This window comes from Quercus robur, chromosome 3, assembly GCF_932294415.1.
Source record: "Quercus robur chromosome 3, dhQueRobu3.1, whole genome shotgun sequence".
Classification (NCBI taxonomy): Eukaryota; Viridiplantae; Streptophyta; class Magnoliopsida; order Fagales; family Fagaceae; genus Quercus; species Quercus robur.
The window spans coordinates 58,600,946-58,609,617 of NC_065536.1; the positions used below are offsets into that span (position 1 = coordinate 58,600,946).

Here is an 8,672-nt window from a genome sequence, read left to right on the forward strand (position 1 = left end):
CTCTCAAATCCGGCGTGGGTCATGATGGGTTGATTTATGGTTCATGGGTTTTGATTTTAGGTGGGTTCCAATGGGTTTTGGGTTGGAATTTTCTGGTTTTGATTTATTGATGGATTTTAGGATAGGTCTTGCCTTTTGGATTCAGATTTTGTGGGTTTTAGTTGTGTGAATTTTGCTTTGATTTTTTTGTGGGTTTTTGTGCATCTGTAGGTTCATGGTGGTGGTAGGAGGATGTTACCGTGGTGGTGGGGTGGGTTGTTGTCGTGGTGGTTAGGTGGGTGGTGTGTTTGGTGAGGTGATGGTTGAATGGCAATGGTGACTTTAGGATATGTTTTGAGATGGAGAACTCAGGAGAGACGAGAAGAGGAAAGAGACAGAAGACAGAGGAAGGAGTGAAAAAAAAAGTAATGGTGTTTTTTTTTTTTTTCTTTTTAAGTTCAGGGACAAAATTGTCTTTTAGGACGAAATTGGTAGGTTTTAAAATGTTTTGGACTTAGTTGAATATTATCACAAATCTCAGGAGTGGTTTGTGGAATTTACCCTAATAAATAATATATTAATTATTAAATACTAAATTAAGGGCAAAATGACGCTGTATGCGGGGGGGGGGGGTTCAAATGGTAACGAAATTGTGGAGTTTTGAAATTTAAAATATTGAAATGAAAGAATGCAAATTTTTAGATAATTAAAATGAAAAATAGTGAAATTTAAAAGATGAGTTTTGGAGTGTGAGCTTTTTTTGTGGTTAAAATACTATTTTGATGTCTAAATTTTACTAAAATTTTATTTTTGATTTTTAAATTATTTTTTTTATCTCACACTTTGTAAAGAGTTTTTTATTTTTATTTTTTTATTATAAATAATTTGGGAAAAAAAAGATAAAAAAGAAAAATTTTCAATAATTTAAAAACGAAAAATAAACTTTTAGTAAAATTTAAGGATGAAAAGTAAAACATTTTTAATAGTTTAGAAAAAAATCAACTTTTCAATTGTTTGGCGGGTGTTTTGTACATGTAATTAATAACATGTGTTTTGTTGTTTGAAAACATGTGTAAAAATACATGTAGATAAGAAAGTGTGTAAAAATACGTGTAATATTGTTTAAAAACTGAAAATTATTGTTTGAAATGGTATACCAAACATTCCCTTAGAAACCAGCAAAGAACTTTTTAAAGTTTAAAAAAAAAAAAAAATTTTAGTAAAGTTTAGAGAATAAAATAATATATTTATTATTAATTTTACTATTATTATTCAGTCACAATAGAGTAATAGACAGTGGCAAGTGTTCATGCTTAAACCCTAAACTAAAAAACCCCGTATCCCTTCCTCTGCAATTCTCAAAACCCCATTCCAATCCCACAAAATAAGAGAAAACCCCGATGCTTCTCAATCGCTCAGCTTCACTGCTTTACATCCACAAACGCTCACCTCCTCCTACTAAATTCTTTTCCCATTTCAAACACTCTTACTCTCTTCTTCTCTCTAACTCTTCACCACCACTACCATTACTTCCTTCATGCCCTTCTTTTTCTTTGCCCAGGGTCAACTTCTTTTGCCTGAACCCACCTCGCCAAAGACAAGCTAGACCATTTGCTACCGCCACCGCTGCTGCGGAAAGGAAGGGAACTGACACGTTTTTCGCCGATGAAGACGTGTCGTGGGCATCCCGGGGGGTGTCCGATAAGCTCTCTCGGGCTGTCTATAGTGCCGGCATCGATAGGCCCTCTCTGGTTCAGGTAGCCACACACACTCACCCTGGCCTTGTTCACTCATTTGTTGAATTATAGCAGGAATGTCAATGTTTTGTTTTTGATTGTTTTTGGAGAATTGCAAGGCAAAGGGTGAAAAACAACGAATTTTGAATTGTGGGTTTTGTTTTTTGAGGGGAAAAGATGAAAACTTTGACCAATACCGTGTTTAATAAGCGAAAATTTCTATACTAGACTTGCTAAAGGCTTTGTTTTGGATCTCTCTTTGTAATTCTTAGGTTCCATTTGGTTTTCAGTAGTATAAATTGATTGACATAAATTTAACAACACGTGATGATGTAAGGTTTTGAGATTTTGCTAAAGAAAAACAGTTGATATTATGAATATGAAATGATATTTTACACTTAGTCATTTCAAATCCACACATTGATAATGCTCAAATTCCTTCATAAATTTCATTAATCCAGAAAATCCTATCATTTCATACTTTATTCAAGTAATTTAATACTAAAGATTGAAATCCAAATCCTTGTGCATTTATTTTTTTATGAGTTTAGTGAGGGTTGTTATTAAGATATTTCTATTTGAAATATAGGCTGCTTGTATACCAGCTATACTTTCGGGAAAGGATGTGGTTGTGGCTGCAGAGACCGTAGTGGTAAAACACATGGATATTTGATTCCCCTGATCAATAGGCTCTGCTCTGCACATGATGATTCTGTAAATACTGTTTCTAATCAAGAATCAATCCAATCCCAAAGGATTTTTCTTGTTCTTTGCCCAAATGTGCTGCTGTGTGAGCAAGTGGTGCGGATGGCAAATGGTCTTTGTGGCGATGATGGTAAACCGCTTCTTAGAGTTGCAGCTGTCTGTGGTGGGCAGGTACTTTATTTGCAAATTATTCTTGTGATGGATATGGGCTACTAAGCCTTTACATAGTGTGTTAATTGAAGGGATTTGGTTCAATTTTCTTTGGGGGTTATGTCCATAGACATTTTAAGATTTTTGGTTCTCACATGTAAGAAACTTTGACTGCAGGGATGGCCAGTTCATAAGCCTGATATTCTTGTGTCGACACCAGCTGCTCTCCTTAATAATATTGACCCAGGCAAACGCCGTTGTTTGGAGTTTATGCGTGGTGTAAAATATGTGGTATGTTTTTTGTGTAACTAACTGTGTGTAAATATGTTGGTTATCTCAATAATTCCAAATCTGATCTGGCTGCCCAGAATGATAACATAGGAGAGATCACATAATTTATAAGTAACATATCTATTTGCTATAACTTGCAGGTGTTAGATGAAGCAGATATGCTTCTTAGTGGGGGCTTCCAGAATAAAGTTATTCGTCTATTAAACATGCTCCACTTTGATGAAAAGCTATTGTCTAGATCAAAAGAATCCGTATCTGAGTTGCCAGTGGAATTGGAGTCTGAACCTTCATCACACTTTACTTTAGATGATAAGGAGGACCTACAAACTGACATCATATCAGAAGGGGAGGAAAATTATGAGGATGTTCATGTTGATGACTTAGCAGAGGAAGTTGAAGCTGGGTCTAATAAAAGAAAAGACTGGAGGAGAGTGAGAAAAACTTATGAGCGCAGTAAACCGTACGTTTTTGTTGCAGCCACCCTTCCAGTAAATGGAAAGAAAACTGCTGGGCAAGTGTTGAAACAGATGTTTCCAAATGCCAATTGGGTCAGTGGAAACTACCTCCATTGTCACAACCCCAGGTGCCCCATCTATTTCTGGTTGCCTACTATTTTCTCTAGTGATATTCTTTTTCCCTTTGCTAGTCATCTGCTTTTGAAGCATTAGTGTGTGTTTTTAATTTTAAATTAATATATACTAGTAACACATGGTGACCTATAGCAAAAAGATTAGGTTTACTGGTGGCTCAATGGGAAAAATTTTGGTATCACAATGCAATATATATATATATATATATATTAACTTTAGTATGTACTAAGTAGGACTCTTCTTATAAAGAGTAAGTGTATGGTGATCTAATGACTTATCTTAACAACAATTGCTAAATGCCAGTTTGGTCACTTACATTTAGCCCACTATAAGACTGTTTACAACCATGCAGAAAAGTTATATTATGGTGCCATAGCACATGAAATGATGAAATCATACACATGGTTGGAGATGTTTGCTCCATGCACTATGTTCATATATTTATGCATATACGTCTACATCTATATTTCCATGGTGATCCTTTTGATTCACATGGTTGATGCCTAAATGCTATCAGTGGGCATGAGTTTAGATTATAAATTTTGGACCATTTCAGGCAGTTTAATCCCTTGCTTGGTACATTGAAGTATTCTGTAGATGAGCATTATTAATTTTTATGTGTGTAGCTAATTAGGGAATATTGGATAATAGAATTGAGAGGAATAGGCAGAGCATATATATGAAATTTGTGATACATTCCCATCTCTCCTGTGTGGGTCAAAATTATGACTTCTTCCACTTTAAGAGATCCTTAGCCAACTCATTGGCAAATGCTTTAACAATAGCTTGATTGCATGCCAATCATTAGTGTAGAATAGGTGAGGCCTTGCATGCTTGTTGGGTGGAGCCCCATGGGTGTGCAGCCATTATCATATGCTTAGCTCATGGAAATTAGTGTCGATTAAGATTGGGAGGAGTCATGAGGAGGGAATTTACCCTCAAATAGTACTTCAGGTGGGAAAAAAAAAGAGATGCAACTCCAGTGATTTATGGTGAAATTTTTCTTTTTATTTTCCAGTTCTAGCCAAACAGCGTGGCCTTGTTTTCTAGTAAAGACTTGATGAACTCAAAAGTATATACATAATTGGTTAAAGATGTAATGCTATATAAAAAACCATTCTTTTATTTAATATGTAGTCTTAGGGGTGGGGTCTTGTATCTGGTGTTTACTCAACTGGGGTGGGTGCACAAAGTAGCCCTGCCTTGGAAAGGCTCTTCGTCATTTAAAAAAAAAAATGATGCTAAATAACCTCTTTGGTGTTATCATGCATGTGAAAATGCATGAGAGCTGGTGATTATTGATTCAATTCCATTTCAGATTGAAGCAGAGGTGGATTGAAGTTACAACTGAGACTCAGGTGGATGAACTCATAAATGCTGTGAAACAGGGTTTTAAATCTAAAGCTACTGAATGCCGAACTATGGTGTTTGCAAACACTGTTGAGGCTGCAGAAGTGGTGGCAAATATACTGTTGAAAGCTAACATTCACTGTTACCGTTACCATAAGGATGTCTCTTTGGAGGAACGTTCCCAGAGCTTGACTGATCTCAAAGAGAAAGGTGGTATTCTTGTGTGCACTGATGCTGCCGCACGTGGTGTTGACATACCAAATGTCTCACATGTTATTCAGGTGCATCTCTTTTTATGAAATTAGCTATTCCTCCATCGTGTATCTGGTTCTCCTTTCACAGGACAGAAAGCCCTGCTAATGCTATTTTATTTTTTTTTGATAAGTACTAACGCTAGGTTTCATAACAGTAAGTAAATGAGAGAATGTAAATGACAGACATCAAAAGAACTGTTTAAATTATGAGAGTAAGCACTAAGCACTTAAGCAGCTATGAGTGTGTTTACTGATTCTGAAACATTAGAGTGGAAACTGATAAACATTAATTTTTTTAATGAGTGGTCACTAAACAACTAGAGTCACTTTACTAACTCCATGCCATTAGAGTAAATCTAAATAGGAAAACAAAATTATATTATTGTAAAATGTTGGAAAAAAAATTTTGATGGACAGATTTCCAGAACTAATACAAGAACTTAAAATTAGAAGTTTCTCAATGTCAGAGAATTTTTGAAAAAAAGGAGAAAGGGAAAATATTTTTACATTATATAAAAATGGTAAAAGACACTAAACTGTAGACTTCCTATAAATTCAAGCAAGGTCCTATATATATATATATATATATATATCACAATGAGTGCTTTGTAGTCAGAGCCAGAGGAAAATGAAAAACCTTGTTATTGGTAGTGAGATGATCATAGCCTTAGTATGGGATCCTACAGATGGACACTCTAGATGATCTTTCATTTTTCTCTTACATGCTCTTCTGTCATGAGACCTCTTTTACTATTATAACTGGCATGCTTCCTTCAAATTGTTTTTCTAATTTTGTTCTGTTTGTTCAACATTTTTTGGGGTGTATATGAATTGATAGAGGACTTAACTCTTGAAATTATCTATCTATTCCAGGCAGACTTTGCTACTTCTGCGGTAGATTTTTTGCATAGGGTTGGTTGCAGTGGTAGAGCTGGTCAGTTTGGACTTGTCACTAGCCTGTACTCTGAATCCAACCGGGATCTGGTTGCTGCAGTTCATCAAGCAGAGGAACTTGGTCAGCCTGTGGTAATTCTTGAAACTTGTAATTTGATTCTCAAAGATGTGATTTCTGTGAATGGGCAGATTTTATGCTACTTAGGCCCAGATTTTGAAGAACAACCAATGATTCTGCAATTCTCTTTCTTCCCCCTAAAGTTGTGTTGTTTAATGGGATGCTGGATACTTAGGAATGTACAATTTGGTGGAAGTTACAATTCTCATTGATTTTTTATCATACATGAGTGCAAGTTTTAGTTTCCTACTGATGTATTGTAAATTCCATATGTGGTTCCCTATTATTTTGTTGCCAATATTTGCACCTTCATGAATGATGACTGGTTATTTTCGTATGTCTGCAGGAGACGGCATTTAGCAGGAAAAGAAGCTTCCGAAACAAGCTTAAGAAGAAAGGTAGGGTTTTCACTATGATTTGGCAAAAGTATCAGATCCACATAAACATGAAGTGCATATAGTTAAACATATTAAAGGATGCACTCTCACATCAAAATTTGTAGTAGAATAGAAAGTTGCATCTTATATTTGGGTATAAATAATCTGAAAAAATATAATAACTAGAGAAGTACAGTTTTGTTATGATACTAAATTTGAGCTTATGATTTGGCAGGTTTGACGAAAGTCAGAGACTTGTCAATTGTGGAAGAGAGTGTGTTCTAGCATAAAATGATTAGATTGTGAGGAACTTGGTATGTAAGGAAGCATAACTTGTCTTTATTTATTCAAACGAATCCTATCAATGTAAATGATATTCTACTGATCTCTTTGAATTAGATATGATCTAATTAATACATAGGCCACAAGGTGATATCTCTCTCTCCAAAGCTGAATGTGTTCCTTTCTTTCTTGGGCCAAAAATGTTCACTTTTCAGAGTCCTAGAGTCAGTTATGAGAGTTGCATTCTACATCTTCAAGCAACTCCCACTTAAAAATGTTCCTTTCAATGATGTCACTAATTGTACCCATTTTACTGCCTCAGTCATATATCTTAGGTTGCATTCTAATATCTTCAAGCAACCTGCATTAATGGAGGCCCGCTTTGTCTTTCCATAGTTACATGAGTAGATATCGATCTCCGGTTCATAGGTCTAGTAGAATCTAGAAGTTAAGATCTAACTCAAACCCGTGCCCTAGGCCAGTTAAGTGATGATTTCTTAATATTCTTATGCACAGGTTGATAATTTAGTGGAAACTAATTCACTGTGTGGTACACTTGATTCTTGGAATACTTTGTAGTTATGCTAAATGATTCTGTTGGACCTAATTGATGTTGACTGATTGAGCAATTAGAGGGATTTGATTCTTATTTCCAATGCTTGGTGTCTACTCCAAGCAAGCACAGGTACTGAGGCCTAGGTTCTCTTTCCTTCTTTTTTTTTTTCTTTTTTTTTTTTAATGTTATTTTTGTAAAACCTACTAACATTGAACTTTGATGTTATCCAAGGAAGACATCCAAGATTCAAATCTCCTCCCCCATTATAACCATCAAATGAATAAAAAAAATGAACTCTATATGATTTGGGAGAATTTGAATCATATTATCAAAAGAAAAGGTCAAGATTTAAAGAACTTTATATGATGAAATATCAAGATTTAAAGAACTCTATATGATGAAGTATCTTAAAAAATCTTAATGATCTTGATCCATTCAAATTTAGAAATATAAAAACTAACAAAAATAAAAGGAAATAAGAATTTTTTTTTTTTTAAAATTTTTGGTTAAGACTTAAAAAGGGTTCTAGACTTTAAAATTTCAATGAAAAATGTATAAATATATAAAATTCAAATTCATGTTAGAAATTAAATAATATTTATTTATATCAATTAAATTTATTCATGTCAAAATGAGTCAATTTGTTAATACAATAATGAATTAAGTCATTTTGAGTTAATTGCAATTACTCTTGAGATCTTTTGGACAGTTTTTAAACAATACAATGGTTACACTAACTTGGTGCTCATTTGGTTTCACTTTTAAGGATCCCAAAACACCTTTATTGGCAACTTGTAAGGGTGATTATCCCCTTTGTTCTTCCTTCTTTTAGAAATGGATTGCAAATTATAAATAAAAAAAAAAAAAAAAGAAAAAAAAAGGAGAAATAAAATGTGCATTTTCCAGTACAAAGGAATCCTACGTTTTCATGTGGCACCACAAGACCTACAGTTGCAAAACGCAACAAATGCAAAATAAAAATTATTGTTGGGAAGGTGCATCCATTTTCCAAATTCCCCATAGTTTTTTTTCTCGAAAACCCAATTTTAACCCTTCTATTCTAAAAACAAATTATGCAGTGTGCAGCCCAGAACCAGATCTCAAACTCTAATTTGTAGGAGCTCTACTGCTAGGTTCCTCTCCTCTGTGCTGCTGCAGATTTGATTCTTCCTCTTTTTCTTCTTCTCTCTATTTTTTTCTAATTTTTTTTTATGTCTTATATATCTAATCTAAGAAAAACCTTTTTATATAAGGTAGAGTTTTTGATCAACAGGACACCAAGCAATAACCACCAGGTACCAAAAACCACTTGTGATTGAGCCTTTTAGTGTGTGAAAGAATAAATGGAGAATTATCAAAAACACGCCATCTTTTCCATAGCTCTTCATAA

The 8,672-nt window shown here is 34.4% G+C and overlaps 1 pseudogene; it reads left to right on the top strand.

The window, feature by feature from the left end:
- Nucleotides 1-1,291: 1,291 nt before the first annotated feature.
- On the top strand, nt 1,292-6,829 carry LOC126718583 (DEAD-box ATP-dependent RNA helicase 22-like; annotated as a pseudogene).
- Nucleotides 6,830-8,672: the final 1,843 nt, after the last annotated feature.